This window comes from Neophocaena asiaeorientalis, unplaced genomic scaffold (genome assembly GCF_003031525.2).
Source record: "Neophocaena asiaeorientalis asiaeorientalis breed wild unplaced genomic scaffold, Neophocaena_asiaeorientalis_V1.1 scaffold15, whole genome shotgun sequence".
In the NCBI taxonomy this organism is placed as follows: domain Eukaryota; kingdom Metazoa; phylum Chordata; class Mammalia; order Artiodactyla; family Phocoenidae; genus Neophocaena; species Neophocaena asiaeorientalis.
Window position 1 is genome coordinate 11400554 of NW_020185328.1, and position 22249 is coordinate 11422802.

The window sequence follows — 22249 nt, forward strand, 5'->3', positions numbered from 1 at the left end:
TTTTTTGGTGGTATGCGGGCCTCTCACTGTTGTGGCCTCTCCCGTTGTGGAGCACAGGCTCTGGAGGCACAGGCTCAGCGGCCATGGCTCACGGGCCCAGCCGCTCCGCAGCATGTGGGATCTTCCCGGACCAGGGCATGAACCCGTGTACCCTGCATTGGCAGGCGGACTCTCAACCACTGCACCACCAGGGAAGCCCTAAGCATTTTTTTTAATATAAGCATTCTTAAGATCACTTTTCCATAAGCTATGAGAATGTCCCCAGAGCATTTTCTCTGGTTCTCTTATATGCTTGTGGATTTTTATTTGTTTGTTTCCATTTTATTTTTCTTTTTTAATTGAAAGTTGCAAAAGCTTAACATTAGGATCAGGCAAAATCTTATATTCATTTCCCATACCAGCAGCTTCACTTCCAGAAGGTTAAGGGTCCTAAGGGTTTAAAGCTTCATCTACCACAAACGTTCTCAATTCTTCTTGCACCTTAGAATCACCTGGGGAGTTTAAACAACTCCCAATGCTTCTGTGCCACTGCCACCAGAGATTCTGATTGGCCACGGATGGGGCCCAGGAATGGCAATTTAGAAGCTCCAGAGTGGATTCTAATATGTAAGCAGGGTTGAGAAGCTCTCTCTTTATTCTTTTTTTATTTTTTTTGGGGGGGGGGGTCTTTTAACATCCTTTACATTTTATACAATCTTCATATACTTTTAAATAGCTAATTTCAATGGGAGATTTGTTAAGCCAAAGAAAAATATTTAGAGTTTCATAATATGTAGATTTGTTCAAGTTTTCATGTAAATCCTGTGTTTTCAAGCAATATTAATTTATTACTCAATTATGATAAATATTCACAGTAAGTGGACTAAACTGTTTTCTCAGAATTTACACTTTTAAATGTTTCCTACTGTACTTAACATCCTCCACTAGGTACCACAATGCTAGGTATCTTCAATGCTAAACATTTTATATTATACATGCCAATAAATTATAAAAACAATTTATTGGCATATATATATATATATATATTTATATATATAAATTTGGAAGTAATTAGTTCCTAAATATTCTTTTTAAATGTGCTTCTACTTTAAATTCAGTCTTCCACCAAGCTGAACAGGTGATTGGTACAAAGGTAATTTAATGAAAATTGCTCTTTAAAGAAAGCTTACTTCACAAAGGCCAGTGATGGGTGTTGACATGATGTGATTTCTGCCCAGTGCTCTGAATGTCAAAGTGAAGAAATTCAGTGAAGCTTGGGTAAATGGTGGGAGTAACTATGACTCTCTTCAGGTAGCCAAATACCTTGTCATCTAATTAGTGGTGCACATGAATGAATGAATGAGATTCCCATTGTCCCTACCTACTATCCAGCGAAAACACAACCAAGGGAACAGGCTTGGTGGAATCAGAGGAGAAAGAAGACCTTGTAGAGCTTAACTCTAGTCTGGCATGGTGAAAAGAATGAGAGATGTAGAATAAGTGGGAGGCCACTGGCACACTCCGGTCCCTGTGAGAGGGTGGGGTGGGGTCCACCGGACTTGCAGGCTGCCAGTGAAATACCACTACTCTGATCATTTTTTCACTGACCTGGTGAGGTGGGGGAGGAGGGGGGCTAGCCCCGAGGGGCTTTTGCTTCTGGAACCGAGTGCCCAGACACACTCTGGCCATGAGTGACCCACTCCAAGGACAGTGCCAGTTAGGGAGTTTGACTGGGGTGGTACAACTGTCAAATGGTAATGTAGGTGTCCTAAGGGGAGTTCAGGGAGGACAGAAACTTCTTGTGGAGCAGAAGGGCAAAAGCTCACTTGATCTTGATTTTCAGTATGAATACAGAGCATGAAGGTGGGGCCTCAAAATTCTTCTGACCTTTGGGGTTTTAAGCAGGACGTGTCTGAAAAATTACCACAAGGATAATTGACAGTAACACAATAATAGTAGGGAACTTTAACACCCCACTCACAACAATGGACAGATTATCCAAACAGAAAATAAATAAGGAAACACAAAGTTTAAATGACACATTAGACCAGATGGACTTAATTGATACTTATAGGACATTCCATCCAAAAACAACAGAATACACTTTCTTCGCAAGTGCATGTGGAACATTATGCAGGATAGATCACATCTTGGGTCACAACTTAAGCATAGGTAAATTTAAGAAAACTGAAATCACATCAAGCATCTTTTCCGACCACAACGCTATGAGACTAGATATCAATTACAGGAAAAAAAAAAATACAAATACATGGAGGCTAAACAACATGCTACTAAATAACCAAGAGATCACTGAAGAAATCAAAGAGGAAATCAAAAAATACCCAGAAACAAATGACAATGAAATATGACAACCCAAAAATTATGTGATGCAGCAAAAGCAGCTCTAAGAGGGAAGTTTATAGCAATACAATCCTACCTCAGGAAACAAGAAAAAATCTCAAATAACCTAAGCTTACACCTAAAGCAATTAGAGAAATAAGAACAAAAAACCTCAAAGTTAACAGAAGGAAAGAAATCATAAAGATCAGACCAGAAATAAATGAAAAAGAAATGAAAGAAACAATAGCAAAGATCAATAAAACTATAAGCTGGTTTCTTGAGAATTGGTAAACCATTAGCCAGACTCATCAGGAAAAAAAGGGAGAAGACTCAAATCAACAGAATTAGAAACGAAAAAGAAGTAACAACTGACAACGCAGAAATACAAAAGATCAGGAGAGACTACTACAAGCAACTATATGCCAGTAAAATGGACAACCTGGAAGAAATGGACAAATAATTATAAAAGTACCACCTTCCAGAATGAATCAGGAAGAAATAGAAAATATGAACAGACAAATCACAAGCACTGAAACTGAAGCAGTGATTAAGAATCCTCCAATAAACAAAAGCCCACGGCCAGATGGCTTCATGGGCGAATTCTATCAAACATTTAGAAAAGAGCTAACACCTATCCTTTTCAAACTCTTCCAAAATATAGTAGAGGGAGGAATACTCCCAAACTCATTCCACGAGGCCAACATCACCCTGATACCAAAATCAGAAAAAAGATGTCACAAAAAAAGAAAATTACAGACCAATATCCCTGATGAACATAGATGCAAAAATCCTCAACAAAATACTAGCAAACAGAATCCAACAGCACATTAAAAGGATCATACACCATGATCAAGAGGGGTTTATCCCAGGAATGCAAGGTTTCTTCAATATATGCAAATCAACCAATGTGATACACCATATTAACAAATTGAAGGAGAAAAACCATGATAATCTCAATAGATGCAGAAAAATGTTTTGACAAAATTTAACACCTATTTATGATAAAAACCCTCCAGAAAGTGGGCATAGAGGGAACCTACCTCAACATACTAAAGGCCATATATGACAAACCCACTGCCATCATTCTCAATGGTGAAAAACTGAAAGCATTTCTTTTAATATCAGAAAAAAGACAAGACTGCCCACTCTCACCACTATCATTCAACATAGTTTTGGAAGTTTTGGCCATGGCAATCAGAGAAGAAAAAGAAATAAAAGGAATCCAAATGGGAAAAGAAGAAGTAAAACTGTCACTGTTTGCAGATAACGTGATACTATATATAGAAAATCTTAAAGATGCCACCAAAAAACTAGAGCTAATCAATGAATTTGGTAAAGTAGCAGGATACAAAATTAATGCACAGAAATCTCTTGCATTCCTATATACTAACAATGAAAAATCTGAAAGAGAAGTTAAGGAAACACTCCTATTTACCACTGCAACAAAAAGAATCAAATACCTAGGAATAAAACTACCTAAGGAGTGCTCGCTTTGGCAGCACATATACTAAAATTGGAACGATACAGAGAAGATTAGCATGGCCCCTGCGCAAGGATGACACGCAAATTTGTGAAGCATTCCATATTTTTTGATGACCATAGTGGTAGTCTGCACCTGGTACTCCTTATGGCATTTCTAAAAGACACCCCCGCAAAGATTCACCTTGTTGACTAACAGGTAAAATAAAAGAAAGTATTCTAGAGGAAATAATACCAACAGAACTAAAAAAAAAAGTGCCGCCAAAAAGTGAAGAGTCTGCTCTTCCAGGGGAAAGTGCAGTGAAACATGGTATATTTGTAAAAGATGTTCTGTTCCCCTGCACAGAGGTGCCTGCTATACTGCCTATCACACTGTAACAAAATATTAGTATGCTTTAGTAAGACATGTACAACGTTTCAAATAAATACATTAAGTACAAAAAAAAAAAAAAAATACCTAAGGAGGCTAAAGATCTGTATGCAGAAAACTATAAGACACTGGGGAAAGAAATTAAAGATGATACAAACAGATGGAGAGATATACCATGTTCCTGGATTGGAAGAATCAACACTGTGAAAATGACTATACTCCCCAAAGCAATCTACAGATTCAATGCAATCCCTATCAAATTACCAATGGCATTTTTCACAGAACTAGAACAAAAAATTTTGCAATTTGTATGGGAACACAAAAGAACCCGAAGTGCCAAAACAATCTTGAGAAAGTAAAACGGAGCTGGAGGAATCAGGCTCCCTGACTTCAGATTATACTACAAAGCTACAGTAATCAAGACAGTATGGTACTGGCACAAAAACAGAAATATAGATCAGTGGAACAGGATAGAAAGCCCAGAGATAAACTCACGCACATATGGTCACCTTATCTTTAACAAAGGAGGCAAGAATATACAGTGGAGCAAAGACAGCCTCGTCAATAAGTGGTGCTGGGAAAACTGGACAGCTACATTAAAAGGATGAAATCAGAACACTTCCTAACACCATACACAAAAATAAACTCAAATTGTATTAAAGACCTAAATGTAAGGACAGACAGTATAAAACTCTTAGAGGAAAACATAGGCAGAACACTCTATGACATAAATCACAGCAAGATCCTTTTCGACCCACCTTCTAGAGTAATGGAAATAAAAACAAAACTAAACAAATGGGACCCAGTGAAACTTCAAAGCTTTTGCACAGCAAAGGAAACCATAAAGAAGACAAAAAGACAACCATCAGTATGGGAGAAAATATTTGCAAATGAAGCAACTGACAACGGATTAATTTCCAAAATATACAAGCAGTTCATGAAGCTCAATATCAAAAGAAAAAAACAACCTAATCCAAAAATGGGCAGAAGACCTAAATAGACATTCTCCAAAGAAGACATACAGATGGCCAACAAACAGATGAAAAGATGTTCAACATCTCTAATCATTAGAGAAATGCAAATCAAAACCACAATGAGGTACTACCTCCCACCAGTCAGAATGGCCATCATCAAAAAACCTAGAAAGGATAAATGTTGGAGAAGGTGTGAGAAAAGGGAACCCTTATGCACTGTTGGTGGGAATGTAACTTGATACAGTCACTATGGAGAACTATTTGGAGATTACTTAAAAATCTAAAAACAGAATTACCCTATGACCCAGCAATCCCACTACTGGGCATATACCTGAGAAAAACCATAATTCAAAAAGATACATGTAACACAATGTTTATTGCAGCACTATTTACAATAGCTAGGATATGGAAATAACCTAAATGTCCATCAACAGAATGGATAAAGAAAATGTGGCATATACTTACAATGGAATATTACTCAGCCATAAAAATGAACGAAATTGAGTTATTTGTAATGACGTGGATAGACCTAGAGTCTGTTATACAGAGGAAAGTAAGTCAGAAAGAGAAAAACAAATAATACCATTTGCTAATGCATATATATGGAATGTAGAAAAATGGTAGTGATGAATCTAGTGGTAGGGCAGAAATAAAGATGGAGACATTGAGAATGGACTTGAGGGCACAGTGGGGAAGGGGAGGCTGGGACGTAAGTGAGAGAGTAGTACTGACATACATACACTAACAAATGTAAAATGGATGGCTGGTGGAAGCTGCTGCATAGCACATGGAGATCAGCTCGGTGCTTTGTGACCACCTAGAGGCATGGAATAGGGAGTGTGGGAGGAAGGCTCAAAAGGGAAGGTATATGGGGATGTGTATGCATACAACTGATTCACTTTGTTGTTCGGCAGAAACTAACACCACATTGTGAAGCAATTATACTCCAATAAAGATGTATTTTAAAAAAAGAAAGCTTACTAATAAGTAAATGATTAATTTTTTTTTCCCTTCAGACACAGAAAGCCTAAAATGTAAGTTGAGGATTAATAAACTATTAGCAAGTAGGGACTAATATACCCTTATTCTAGGTATATGGTTAAGTGCTCATATGTGTTGCTGTTCGTGGAATTTAGGAAAAGCAGAAGAGCACCTTGTTATAACATAACTGCCTAGATGATTTTCATCTGATTTTCTGGATAGTTTGGGAAAGTAGAAAAAGAATGAACCTATCCAAAACAATGCGGCAGAAAGTGACTGACAGATTTACATTAATAACAGTTCACTTACTGAGGCCTTTCTATATGGCCAGTATCATAACTAAATGCTATATTTTTATTATCTTCTTTTAGCCTCAAAAATATTTTGAAGTTGATAAGACTATTTATATACCAAAGACATAGCAACCGGTCCAAATATGACAGCTAGCAAATGATGGAACCAGGATTCGATCCCAGGGATGCCTTCCTCAGAAGCTCTGCTTCTTCTATAGCTCTGCTTCTTTGGATCGATCTTGGTTCAAAGTGTCAATAGTGTCTGAATCTAAAAAGCTGAGGTACAGATTTTCAAAGCAGGTCTCCATTATAATGCTTCATCTGCTGAAATCTACTTTGAAATAAACTATAGCCATTTTTTCCCCTCCTATATTTATTATTTGTACTTGGTATTCCAGATTTGAATACTTACCGTATGTCAAAATTTTGCTTTAAATTCTATTCTCTAAGTGTGTCATATTTGTAAGTGTGTCATTCGGTTTTAATATTGTTGTAAGGACAATTTCTTTTCAATTAATAAAGGAATTGATCTGCAAATATTAAGGCATTAGTAGTAGTAAGTCCTTGGATCATAATTTATGAATCGCTGGAATCTTTTTTTGAAAACTGTATCTCCAGTAATCAATAAGACTTAAGTTTTCTTTTCTAAACACAATAAAGTATATTATGGGTTATAATCTAAAACCTAGCTTAAATTCATATTAACTTCATACTTCTTTATTCTTAAAGCAACCATCTGATCGTTTAAAAGGATAAGTATAGAGATTATTGATTATAAAACAACAATTACTGCCTCTATTGAAAATTTTCTGACATATTTGTCTACTAATAAACTGAAATTCAAAGTCCAAAACATATTTAAAAAAACAGTCTTCTCCACATAGTATACCATTATGAAACTGCTGCAGGGAACATAACACTCATTGAACAAACACAACACTATAATCAGGCATCTGCTTGCTTTCCTGCATTGCATATACAACAGAGATTTGTTGTACTTTTTTTAGTATTCTCAATAGGTTTCTGTGTTTATAAAGGTCCAGAAATTATCTTCAGAACAGATCCTCCATATGGCACCAGGAAACCTAGCATAAGAACCTTTCTGACACAAAGGATATAGAACTCTCTTACTTCAAAATATCAAAATTTTTCCACAAATACAAAACTATCAAGCAAGTGTTAGGACCACCTCAACTTCTGTTCAGTCTCGTCAAAATTGATTTAGTTGTCTGCACAAGTCAACTTTAATTATCAAAAATGTACAAAAAACAGCACATTTCTTCCCACTTAAATGTTAAACATGACTCCAGTGACATTTTTAATAACAAATTCTTTAAGACTCAGTGTGTGTTCTTGATCTGCAGAGGGCTAACAGCATGATATCACTAAAGAAACATGACCCAAATTTTAGTTCTGAGGTTATATCCACAAAAGAGAAATAAAGTGGAGATGCCCACTTTTCTGCATAATTATTGCATATATAACTGACCTGGTGAGTCAACCCAAAGAATCTCAAGGAAAAAATATATATATTTTGGTGTTCTTTGGTAAGACTTTACAAATTTCGCAATTTGTTTGAACTCTCCTCTGCAATTCATTTTTTCCTCTGTAAATATATCCTGAGTTAACACCTGTTAAATAAGCTAGCATGTAAGACATGTAGAACACTGATAACCTGACTACCTTCATTCTACTGTAAGTTCTTAAAAACTACATTCTAAAATTCACTGAATAATTTAAATAACAAATAATTTTTATGTCTGTGCTCATGTGCACACACTTTATTTTTGATTTTATAAATATAACCTTTAAAGTATTAGAAAATACAAAATACCATGTTAATCTATAAGGATAACACTCTTAAATGACTCCACCTTCAATATAGTGAAACAACTAAATATAATGCCAATTACATAAAAACCACTTGTTACGCCATAGAAGATTATTCAGATCCCACACAAAGGGTAGTTTCCTTCCCCCTAATGGTAACAAAGTGATTAACTAGCAAGTTCAACATGAAGGAATGATATGGTTCCAAGTGTGTATGGTTCCTTAAACCTCGTCAAGGCATATTGCCAGATAGTTCAATTAATGTGTAATAAGGTCACAAAATCAATTTCTTATCAGCTAAAAACACTCTTACAGTAAATTTTATTTTCAAACCATAATCTCTAAATTAAATCTGTGTCCCTAAAACATACAGTACAGAAACTCACTCATTGGGTTTTCCCCCGATAGCATTTTCACAAATGGCACAAGGCTTTGTATGCTATATATAGCCTACAATGTTTGGCTGGATTCTAATCTTCCTAGAGAATGTCTTTATCTTTTTCCATGGCAAATGAAGGACCAAAGTATTAATTTCCTCCTTAAAATAAGTACAGGCTTTGAACAGTCTGGCATTCTATCTTCTAGCAATTTGTTTGGGAACTTTTAAACAGTTATAAAGAGAATCTCTGATACTGTATATTAATCCAGATTTCTTGGTAATATAAATTATCAGAACATAACATTGCGGGAAAAATCACGTTAATACGGGAAATACCATTACCGTGCAGTAAATTCCATTTAAAGGGACTTGGCAGGAATCGAGCTTTTCAGGCCAATGACACTCAAAATAATCTCATTCTTAATGAAAACTCTTTGACTTGAATATAAAATACCATCGTCTATTATTCAGGTGCTGGAGTTCTTTCTCTATATTCCAATTTCTTTAAACAGAATGTTTTTTCCTCCTAAAATCCTTATTCTCACTCTACCCACAACTACACATGAGACTACAGTAATTTAAGCCCTGGTACCTTTTCCCTCAATGGCAATGGACCAAAATAGTTAAAGCAGCTGAAATGTATCAGTAATACTGCCTTAATTTTTTAATATCCAGAAAATCACGACTTTCAAGGCAGACAAATATGATTTGTTCTGTTTTTTAACATTCAAAATGCTTGATACATTTATACAGATGCTGTATAATGTACACTACACAGTGGTATTATCTCATACAGCTGACCAACAAATTAAAAAATTGATTTATTATAAATTCAGATTTTGGCACCAGTTTGATGGTCGGTAAAATATGGGGTATAAAATCATATCTCAAGAAGACAAGAAGAAGAAATTATCTGAGATAATACATTAGAGTTTTTCAAAACATTTTTCCCACATCCTCCTAAACATATACTCTTTTAGTTGATTTCAGCACTGCTAGAGAGCATGAAAAGAATGCTTCCTAAATCAAGGAAGTGAATAACTCTTAGGAAGGGTTACAACACATTCTTTAAAATTAAACACAACATTTTTGTAGATGAAGACAATATTTTCTTCATAATCTTTATATATTGGAAGTATTAAAATTTTAATGAAATAATTTAAAGTTACAGAGATTAAGAATATTTTTTTCTTCCCAATTCATTCATGTGATAATTTATTCTATCTAATCAAATTTAGAGTTTGATAAAAAACAAAATAAAATTTGTCCTTCACTTTGTACATACTAATGCAAAAACAGATAAAACTTCACCTGAAGAATAAATACAGCTTCATGTAATGTTGTATTTAAAAAGATTAGTTCATGGGAAAGAGTGATAAATGTGAGACAGATATTTTCAACAACACAGAATAAAATTGTTTTGAAATTAAAGAAAGAACAAAGTACTAATATGCTTAGAAATGAAAATATCATTTTTCTAAGTGCTAATAATTTCACAATTACTAGGATTTCTATGAAAACAGCATATGTGACACATCAGATGCAGAAAAAAAATACCGTAGTCAATGTGACTCCTGGGACTCTGAAGATTAGGGCCAGGGTGCTTCAAAAACAGGAGGTCATCACAAGGTATTAGTGCCAATATTGCAAATGTCCCTGCTATAGCACATACTGCTTCCTAATTCAGGAAAATGTTCAAAAGAGCAATAGATAAGTTAATGGAAATTCAGTCTTGCACAGTTGATCACTCAAAATGAAACAGGGAAAGACAGTTTGGAGAAAACCAATGTGAAGTTTATTAAGCAAACTGATCATTCATGCACATTTTCTATCTGGCTATAATGGATAGTCTTTATTTACAGCAAAATATTTGGGATGGGATTATATCTAATGTAGTCTTGCTATATGGGTCTCTTACAATGTATAGAATTCAAGCAAATCTAAGTGCTCATTCATGCAAGCAGCAATACCACCCACAGTGTCTTAATAAATTCAGCATAGGCAAGGAACAATAAGAATGGGGCACCAACCAATCAGAGTAACCACTCAAAAACAATCCATAGTATTTTACAGATTGGATCCAAGGAATTTTGGTAGTTTCCAAGGATCCACTCAAGAATAAGAATTAGTTACTCTCTTCAAACAGCAGTCACTGTTGGGATTCCCCAGGCACTATTAAAAAACAGGCATTCTCTATGTCTGTGTCTTTATTCCTGTCCTGGAGGACACGGGGAGGGGGAAGGGCAAGCTGGGATGAAGTGAGAGAGTGTCACGGACATATATACACTACCAAATGTAAAATCGATAGCTAGTGGGAAGCAGCTGCATAGCACAGGGAGATCAGCTCAGTGATTTGCGACCACCTAGAGGGGTGGGATAAGGAGGGTGAGAGGGAGGCGCAAGAAGGAAGGGATATGGGGATAGACGTATGCATATAGCTGATTCACTTTGTTATACAGAGGAAACTAACACAACATTGTAAAGCAATTATACTCCAATAAGGATGTTAAAAAAAGAAAAGCAGGCAAACTCCATCAACACTTATTCCAATATCATGAATTGATGCAAAAGTAAAAAAAAATGAATTATGAGAAGAAGATGAAAAAGCAAACAATTATTCTTAAAATATAGAAATAAGAAAAGCCTTGCAAAGAAAGTGACATGTGTATTGAGTTTTAGACAATGAATCTCACTTTATAATTTTTCCAACATTGAAAGTGCCTGATTTATTTCCTGAGAACACACACAGCTGATTATCCTGTCCCATTTATTGTCTGACACAAAGTATTTTGATGCCTGGAACTATATGAAATCCTCAGAATGGAGAAATTTAGCTACAGGTTTCCAGCTGAGAAGACTGCCCCTCTGATCAAGTCCACTCTCAACATCCCTGGCTCATCACAGTTAAAAATAAACAATCATCAATGTTCTTTTGCAATTGCAACACAAGGACAAGTTCTATTTTGTAGCATTTTGTTCCAGATTGTTCATTAAATGGTACTTATAAAATCACATGAATCATAGCCCTCCTCCCCACATAACGAATATGTGTATCATTTTATTCAAAAGGGGTTCTCTCAACTGCATACAACAGTGACTAAACCTTCCCCAGAGGGGAGCAAATATAAAAATCAAGGTTTATAGCCTTCTTGTTTATTTTTTTTATGATTCAGGTGACTCTGATATAGCACTTCTCCTGCTGATCATATTCTATGTAATACCTTACTTTTTAGCACTCTAATACAGGGGGTTCACTGAAGATTCGTCCAGAAGTTCCTTTCAAAGGAGGAAATCACCAGAGAAAACAATAATGGAAAATGGAAAATAAGTTTTATTTATGTGCCTGCCTCTACTGATTTGTAACATCTGCCTGGAGAAGAACTTTGAGGTCACATCCTGGTTCAGCAGAAAAGAATATCATGATGGTGTTTTGGCCATGAATAGGGAGAAGGTAGCACAAGCAGTAGATGAAAGCCTCACCTGCATTGGTCACGCCAGCTCCAGAGATCGCAGTAAAAAGAAGGGTAGTAGAGTGGAAAGTGCACTGAGTTTAGAGGCAAGAGACCAAAATCCATATCTGTTTCATTTTCATGTTTTAAATTGAGCCGAAAATCCATTAGTTACCCAAAAAGTAGATGAACTGTATATTGACTACAGTCCAAATAAAAGTCTCACAATAACAGAATCAAAGAATTTTAAAGCTGAGAGAGACATTAATGACCATTACCATAACAGTCCCAGTTGAACAGGACTAGAATATACATAACAAGCTTGGAGACCTCATCACAGTCATATGAGAATTTATTATCAGATAATTTAGTTACTCGGGCATGGCATACTAGGAGGGTTCAAATTACAGGGCTAGCTCCCAGTTATTGAGATACAAGGATATAAGAAAGGAATCCAATAATGGGCACCTGGAAGATAAGACTTTGGTGTAGTAATTATTTTATTATTTTAGATGATGGGGTAATATCACAGTATTTCTAAAATATACCCCTCCTTTCTTAAACTAGAATTAGTCTCAGAAAAGGGTTAAATGAAAGTAGATGAATAGAGACATGGAGGCCCAGAGGATTGATAGAAACTCTTCTTGTAGTGGTCATTGTTGATTTTTGGCTGCTTGGCATCTATTCACTCTCCTGATGGTAAGAGTTACTCAACTGTCGTCTTGAAAAGCACTTTTTCTCACTCTGTCCCCATGATTTGAGAAGATTTTCACCTATGCTACAGGAATGAAGAAGTCTATATATTCTATTATTTAGGTACACAAAGGTAATAAACATTTTGAATGTATAAATAAAAATGACAGGTTATGAAGTAAACTATACTCTTCTTTTATTGCAAGATATCAATAGGTATTCCTTAAACATAAGCTGAGAAGCAAGGCACAAACATATTATGCAAAAGACAGTTGAATATTAGAGGGTTCTTTTAACTGAAGACTCAGGTGTTTATTAAGCTCTGGGAAATTGTCTTATATCTTTTGTTATTTCCTTTGCTAAATCTTGTCTGATCCTACTTTAATAAGACTTCTATTAGATGAATATTAGGTTCTCCATGTTGCTCTCATATTTTCCATCTTTGCCTTTTAGTTCTGCAATCTCTGGGTATTATTTTTCTGCTGCTTTATTGCATTTTATTGCCTCAATTTGGGAGTAACATAGATCAGAAGATAAATATATTTTATTGGAGGAGAAAAATAGATCTTTTTGTATGAACTCTCAAGACTATTAGCCAGTGAATTCAGGAAATTACTCAGGGAAAACAAACAACATAGGTTGGAAATTGCAGATAATTACAATATTATAACGACAGAATTTATGAGTCAGTCAAAAACAAAGTTTGAGTTTAATCAAATGGAGCAGAGGTTCTTCAACAACAATGCACTATTCTTGGGTACCAAGTATGGGCTCTATCCCCATATTAATGACATTATAATGTGAAAAATTACCAGCAAATCATGGAATTAGGGTCAAAAGACACATTGACTACCCTGTTTTACCTTTGAGATAAACTAGGGGAGGAATTTGGAAGAGCTGTAGGCAGAGATAATGGAAAAGATCACAAGGGGGTGAAATTGGGTTATTATAAAAAGGGGGATTGTGCTCAGCTGATGAACTTAAGAATATCTTGACTTATGTAGTCCAGGGGTATCTTCTGATGTGTAAGAAAAATTGAAATTTGTAGTTTCCCTGTTCGGTGTGTGATCATTTTCATAGGAGAGAAAACCCAAGAATAGAGACTTTAGTCTCAATCTTCTGGTGATTTTTAAGAATTGCTTGCATTACTGACAATTTTACCAGTTTATTGTCTTGATGGATTTCTACAAAAGGAGATGAATAAAAGGATAAAGGAGGTACAAGGAATTGAGTAGCACAAAGGTTATGGGATATACCAAAGAAGAAAGTGTTTTTTCTGGTATAATAGCTCTTTCACACACAGAAGCCTATTCTATTTGTTTTGTTTGTTAGGATGCAAAATTTTTGAGATCTCTTTGAGGGTATCAACTGGAGTTTTTCCTTCAACCTTTCTCTCCTTAGAAAGTATCTTTTTCAGGCCAGTTCTATTTATTCATCTTTGTGTTTGTATTTTTGGCTTTTCTCCAATGACTTGCTATCCTTAAAAGACGCTTATGTTTATAACTAAAGAACAATGTTGATTATCACAGGTACCATGACCCAGGTTTTGCCTGACAATTACAACCTCTTTAGTGCAAGAGTTCTGGGTTTGCTGCATACGTGGGTGGGGCAAGTTTCAGGCATTATTCCAGGTAGCATAGATGGGGAGTGGGCAGAAAGGTGGTATTAATTTGCACCTTAAGTGATGACAGGCAGATGACAAAGTTTCCTTTGAGAGTATTTTCTTGGCTTTATTTGGGAGCAAACACCAATGGGAAATAGGGAGACCAATCTGTACAGCTTTAGGAAAATAATGTCTCAACCAATCACTTAGATTTCCACTCCCTTTCTGGGAAGGGTAAAGAATATGACCACCATAGGGAGAAGACACCATCTTCACTGAAGCCTTCTCTGTGTACATTGAACTACCCCCATTCGTAGCACTGGATTCTATTTTGAGAAGTTCACTCTTAATTTGTAGACTTCTCATGAGCCTCCTTTGATTTCACTGATTTTATTTTCAATTCACTGGGCTTGAAAGAGATAGATAAGCAGGAGTTAAACAATTGTTCCTGGCCTATGATTTTCATCAAGCTATTAAAACTTGTAAATAGTGTTAACCTCTCTGTACTTATTCCTAAGGTATCATAAATATACACGCCACACATTTTTTTTTCTTTTTATCAGTTGTTTTGATAATGTAGCACAAAAAAAGCAGAATTGAGGTAGGAGGGGTAGAACCAAAATAATTCATTTTTTTCTTAATGAGATTCAATTTCATTATTTGCAGACTTAATTCACATAGTAGTTTGAAGATCATATGAGAAGACTGTTTGAAGGTACTTTCTCTGGGAAAATTATTTAACCTATAAATTGAGAATAATACTAGCTTTTACTTCAGAGTTGTTATAAGGATTAAATTTACAAATTCATGTAAAGTGCTTAGAATAGATGGTAGCTCAGAGAAAGCACTCAAATTAATATCAATATTATTATTCTTCCTTTGTGAATAAGCTGTAAATCTAAAGTTCCGTATTTAAGCATTAAAGAGACTAAGTAAGGATGAAGAGAAATAATGCAAAAATGGATAATCAGAAGACTGGTTAATTTGCTTCCAAAATAACTGGGAGTTGGCTATGAAGTATGCTAATGCCCTATTAAAACTGGGACTGTAGAAAATTGACATTCCAACAACAAAAGAAATATCATCAATTTTGCAAAATGAAGTTAGCAATCTTAAAATATTGACAAAATAATAGAATTTTAATAAGCAAAGCGAAAAAATTGAGACTCGTTGAGTCACTACGGTGTTAAAGGTGCTATCTCCAAATTCCTTTGTTCTTTATGCCAATATTTTCTTGAAAAGCAACAGAGGTTTAAAATGTCTAAAAATTCCACATTTAGAGCACAATTTTCACTTAATTTAAATTTCCTAGCAGTTCCTAAAGATATGACTGAACATAAAATATAAGAGGGTACAACTGCCATGTTCACTTTGCATGCAAAAAATGAAAACTAATGCTAGAAAAATGATATCCAATTTTATTGCTATTGATGCTTTATCATCAGCAACACATATTATATGACGTATATATATATAAATAGATATATATGATGAATCAACATTTTAGCCTACAGTAAAAACAAATTGATAGTCTTCACTTGAAAAAAAAAAACCATCACTCTGATAATGTCAAATCAGATAGTAAGTCTTATCTAGGATTGATTTAACACAGAAATTTGAGTAAGTATTTTTGATTATTGATATTAGAACTCAGAAGTTCTGTGTTGATTTTTACTATTTCTGTTTAATTCTCTGTGCCATTAGTTATCTGATATTACTTTTCTGATTCTAAATATGCAATGAATCCATGTAGATAATACTGATTAAAAAGTAATCAAAAATAAATGAGACTTCTACATGAAGAAACATTTTCACATTTCATTATAGATTAGTTGGGAAAATCCAAAACCATATATTCATATTAAACTTTTCTTTAAGAACTCAGGATACTTCTTAGTTTGTATCTCATTCATTGTCATATCTGTCCAGTGAAATAAACATGAAACAGGATGACTTAGAAAAATGATTCCTGAAACTTAGTCTGCAAAAAATGACCTTGTCAAGTTAGATAAGAGAAGTTTTTAGTTTTTAGTTTTTTAACATTGTTATTGGACTATAATTGCTTTACAATGGTGTGTTAGTTTCTGCTTTATAACAAAGTGAATCAGCTATACAAATAGAGGGGGAGATATGGAGAAGTTTTTAGTTTTAAAACTGTAGAGCTGATCAGCAAAACTCAAATGACACAAGTTCTTTTTTCCTTTTCTTTTTAAAAATAAAATACTAGCTTAAAGATGGTTTCTATAATGGTTTATTCTTTTATTTTTCTCTTTTTGTATGGTAAAAGAGTTTGTAATCTTACAGAGATTTTTTGAGGAGGTTCTACTTAATTATTGTGCTTGAGTTTGTTCTCTATTGTGTAACCCTTCTTGTCAACAGACGAAAGAGGTCATATTTCTAGTTACAAGGAAAAGAATTTCTGAAATTGGCAAAGGTATTTTATTTATTTGGATGAAGTTCACAGAAATCATGCATCCTGGAATGTAAGCCTTGGGTTAATTTAGACTATCTGTTTTTAAACAGGTTACAGTTTCCATTCAGTACAAGAAGGCCCAAGGAAATATGCATCTCACTTTAAAAAAATTTGATACACAGCTATCTAGAAGCATGTTAGAGTTCATACTTTTTCAAGTTTGTATTAGTATTCATTTTCCTAGGAAACTCCTCTGGAGTATGTAAAAATACACTTGTTTTACAAAAGAAATTTTGCTTCCTCAAGGGTTTTTAGTAACATTACATATGAAGGAAGATGTGGATGTAATGTTATTGAGACATAGATTTCTAAATCTTCAAATATTCCTTAAATATTCCTTAAAAACCAGAAGACACCTCCTTCTATGGACTGGAACAAGAAGAAAAGAGAAAAAGACATAGAGAGGGAGGCAGAGAGAAAAAGAGAGAGAGAAAGGGAAAAATCAAAGAAAATGCTAGCCCTGGCTGCTACTCAATTCTGTACTCCTAAGTTTCAATACCACAAAATGTAACAAATGTAAAAGAATAAGAAAAGTTGTAGATGAACTACTAGGAGAGCTGATGATGCCAGATGAGAAATGAAAACAAATAGTCAAAAGATACCCATTTGCAGCCCTAAGACAAAAAAGATTTAGAAGCTGCTGTGAAAAATCGCTTTTCTAGAGGGACCTGATCCAGGCAGTTTTGATGCACTCTATCTTCTGGGTATGTAACTCCACAGAAGTTAAATATCAGTACAATTTAAAGACAATTATAAACTTTAACTTTCCTTGTTTTTGTTCCAACTGTCTCACTCAATAAATAGACTAACTTTGGTAACCAGACTATTTAATTTGCCAGATCATGACAGAACTAAACTGATGGACCATCTTTTTTGGTAACAGAAATAAAATGTTGGTATGCTAAATTATTAAGGGTACCATATTCTAAATTTTCAAAGCTAGAATAGGTTTCAAAAATGACAGGGCCAAAATGAATATTCCAATTGTTGAAATAAGTAAAGGTAATGATGATGTTTTAAAAAGGTAATGATGATGTTTATGATATAAGAAAATGCTTGACATGTTCGCCAAAATGCACTGATACATTTTATGACATTTTTGTCCTACACTGTAAGGTTTATTTCATAAAATATTTGTATTAACGAAAATATTTCTAAGTAAGCTGGTATACACTTAGAATCTAGTTCAACAATGTGTTGGGTTTATCTTTGTTACTTTTAGAGCTAGAGATATTAACAATGCCGTTTGGAATTGGATTCATAAAGAACAGATAATGCTTATGAAATGAATGCGTGAAAATAATACAACTATCTTTAAGCAAACAACAGAACTTAAGCATCCCAATGAGAATTAACAACTTGAAAGTCAGTACATTTATTCTAGTGATCTTGCTATTATATGCAATATCAAAACATTTCAAAACTTAAAAAACTATCTTTGTTCCATGCTACTCATGAAAAATATTTCATCTCATATTACTTTATAACCACACACCATTTTCTTAAAACCATTTTGGCAATTAATCTTCCACTTCACCCATCAGATTTGGTTAAAAGTTTCTCTTAGCTGTTTCTGAAGATTAAATCCACTCTCAAAATCTCATTGTCATTGAGGACAGGAAAAAAATATATATATACTTAAATAATTTATTTAATTTAATATATTACACATATAAATTATAAAGTAAGAGTTCTAATAAAATTTTAAGCACTGGTAGCATCATTTTCATAATTAAACCATCTTAGACAATGATATTTACTTGAGTGAGAAATGGGTGATACCAATTAGTTTGTTATTCTGGCACATTTGTTCTGAAAAATCATTCACATACAGAATGTGACTATACCTCATAAAAGTGAAAAGGTATATGTATGTTATATAGCTTTGACTATATGTATATATCATTATTAAATGTGAAATATCATTGAGATGTGATGCAAAAAAGAGTACGTAAGAGTTATTTTTCTGTTCACATTTCTATTACGGATATTACCATTTTGTTAAATATTTACAGCTACAGTTATTACTTGTAGGACATAGTTTAGATAGTATATCTAATTGTGTTAACGATGTGTATATTCATGACATACACATTTTGTATGCTTTGCGTCTGTTCTGATGACTATTGGTTTGCGCATTTTGATGAGCATCCTCTTTATTACTAAAGAAAAAATTGTTATGGAAGCAATCACATGTCCTCAACACTTCTATTTTATCCTGGGCAGATTCATGCTAGTGGACTATTTTAATTAATATTTCTCTCACATTCTGCTCTTTACATAGCTACTGTGACACTGTTCTCTTTACCTTTACCAGCCTCATACTGCTCTCTAGTTTATTATGATATTCTTCCAGTTGAATTTTACAAGATTACGTATGGTTATTAGATAATAATGAAAAATTACTTTTTAATCATACAGTATGTCTCCCTGAGTCAGGCACCAAAACTTCATTATTTTCTGTAAAGTGCTTGTGATGTTGTTCATAATAGGCATAATAGGCATGTCTCAAGCTCTGAAAAGATTTTTATACATGCGTACTGGTAGTCAATTACATCCTTCCTGACCATTCCTCTCCTTACCTGGGGCAGTTGTTTTCCTCCTACCCATTCTCATTCCATGGAACTTCCCAGAAAACAGCCCCACTTAATGAGCTGATATGAGAGTAGGGAGACTATTTTCTCACCACCCCCCATCCTTACACCCAAACATGCAATGCACTGCATCCTTCCACTGGTTCCTGCTTCTTGCTTCTCACAGCTCAGTTTATTCCAACTCAAGCAATATAGTGTTTTAGGTGTAGCCAAAGATTCTTTCAGCCCTTCTAACCTTCCTTCCCTTTTTTTTAACACTTTCATAATTACCTGGGGGAGGAGGGATCTTTAACTTCCTATATTTGTAACTACTGTGCACTAGAAGGTAGTCAAAAATGTACTAAGAGCCATAAGGAACGGCAATAGTAATATATGTTTAAAGAACTAAAATAACCTACATTTTATAGTTAAACATCATCAACAATTTCAAAAGCCTTTAAAGGTACCCCCAAATTTCTCCACAGTTTTTCACCTCCTATCTTAAAATACACTTACATGTCAGCATAAAGATAAGTATGTAATAAATTCCCATTAATACCTCAATAAAGTGGTAATAAATACATTCCTATTAAAATGATACTGTTCCACCAATTTGGTTTAAAAATCTGTACTAAACTAATTATGTCAGGTGACTGGTAATACGCTGACATTTTTGGTAATTTAGAGAAGGCTGAGATTCCAGGGTTTGAGTCCTAACTTTATCACTTTAGCCTGGGACACTGGGGAACTCACTTAAGCTTTCAGAGTCCTGCTTCTCTCCTATGCAAAAGGCTATAGTGTGGAGTTCAACAGAAGCTAGTTAAAACCAGTAATAATACTGTTTGTAAGTAAAAGACAGCATCTGTAGTTTTTATTTCAACTGCTTGATATGAAGATTAAAGTACATTGGGCAGATGGAGCATAAAGTATAATGAACTGTACCATTGGTTTTACAGGTTAGGTAAATGGCCTTTGTGAGTTGACCCTTGCTAATCCGTTCTTACTCTACCTAATGGGGTTATCTTTCTAATACATAAAATCTATCATGTAACTCAGCTACTTAATACCTGCCAAAGGCTTTCTTTTGTTAACAGAATAAAGTCCATATCTTTGACATCTTGACTTAATTGCCATTGACCCCTCAACTAAGATACCTGTGATATATATCCAGCATGAAATACTTGGAGCTCCTTAAAAAAAAAAAACACACATGTTCAACTTCTAGGCCTTTGTTACTGCTGATTCCTTTTGCCTGACTTCTCTCTGTCACTTTGTTCGTCTTAATAAAACCTATTTATTCTCAATTCTGAGCATAAATGTCACCTCTACTTGGAAAACGTCCTTGCTGTTGACTGCACACCTCAAACTTATCTCTTTTATAACATTGTATCAAATTATTAACATAGTTCTGTAACTGTCCTCAGATATATTAGAAATCAAGGTCAATTCTTATTGATTATTTTAACCCAAGGGCATAGCAGTATCTGTTAAGCAGAGGCCTTATGGTCAAACAGAGTGAGTAATAATACAGGCACTGGAATTAGACAGACTTGGGCTCAAATCTTGGCTCCACTACTTATTTGTTGTGTCACTTGAGATTTTCACTTAACCTTCTTAACACTGTATTTCCTTATAGATAAAATGGGAATAATAACGGATGAAGATGTTGTGCTAATTAATATCTTGGACTAAGTGAACAATACAGCTTAACTATCCTGATGATGATCGTGATAATGATGATGATGAAAGTGCTCAACAAATACTTGTTCAATAAAAAGATAATTAAGTGAAACAAATTCACTACTATTAAAACTTGTTTCTGTGGGACCACGTAATCCAAAGTCTAAATAACTTGTTCAAAACTAGCTCTTGGAACAGAATACATTGAGTAAGCTTGGGTTATTATCATGACATTTATTTGGCGTGCCTTGGAGGGAGCCAGATTTTATGAAGATGATGAAGATGACGTAAATGATGCCAAAAAACAACAATTTTCACTCCTCAAGAAGCAGGCATCTTCTGTAACAAAAATTCTGTCCAGTGATTTCTTAGATACCTACTAACAATCTTAGAGAAAGATAAGGAAAGATGGGGAATCTCCTTAGAGATGAAAAAAGCCAACAAGATTCTTCAAACCCAAAATATAACCTAGACGAGTCAGCAGTTGAAAACACAATGTTTTGATTCCAAAAATCATATTAAATATATTTACTGAAAAAAGTGTCCCAAATTTGCCAGTGGATTAATAAAATGTGAAAAAGATGAAAACCACTGTTTGAACAGTTTTAAGAGGATATTATAAACCTCAGATTGTGAATATTAACACAAGTGTATATGTACCATTCTTCAAATAAGAAGGGAATTTAAGAAGAACTTGAAAAGAAAAAAATTCCCATTACAAACTGTGTTCTGTGTGAAAAGAAATTTCAGGGCCAAAGCTCTTGAAATATTTTTATTTTCAACAGAAAATATTTTCTGCCCTTCAGCTGACTATTGACTAAACAGCAGGGGGAAAAACAATTGCATTGGATAATGGAAGAGGTGTTTTTAAAAGAAATCATTAAAAACATGATTATGAACTGCTTGGCTGCTGAAGGTCCAAATTGTGAAAAATTATTGATGTTAATGATGGTAATCATGACACTTGAAAAGTATCTAAATAACAAAAAGGCAACACTGCTTATGAAGTACTCTGGTACAATTTGTAATGATTAGTGGAAAAGCGCACTAATATGTTTGATGCCATATTTCGAAGGTCACTCAACTATCAACTTGACATAATGCCATTCAATTAAGTACACAATAAAAATCTAAGATTATTTATGGAAAGAAT

The 22249-nt window shown here is 34.3% G+C and overlaps 1 protein-coding gene and 1 non-coding gene across 3 annotated transcripts in view; one reads left to right on the plus strand and one right to left on the minus strand.

Moving 5' to 3' along the window:
- The window catches only part of ADGRL4 (adhesion G protein-coupled receptor L4), a 118462-nt gene that overhangs the window by 93500 nt on the left and 2713 nt on the right, over positions 1-22249 (minus strand). The window lies entirely within an intron of this gene.
- On the plus strand, positions 3803-3909 carry LOC112392806 (U6 spliceosomal RNA). The gene has a single exon (XR_003001751.1). It is a non-coding gene; the product is annotated as a U6 spliceosomal RNA (small nuclear RNA).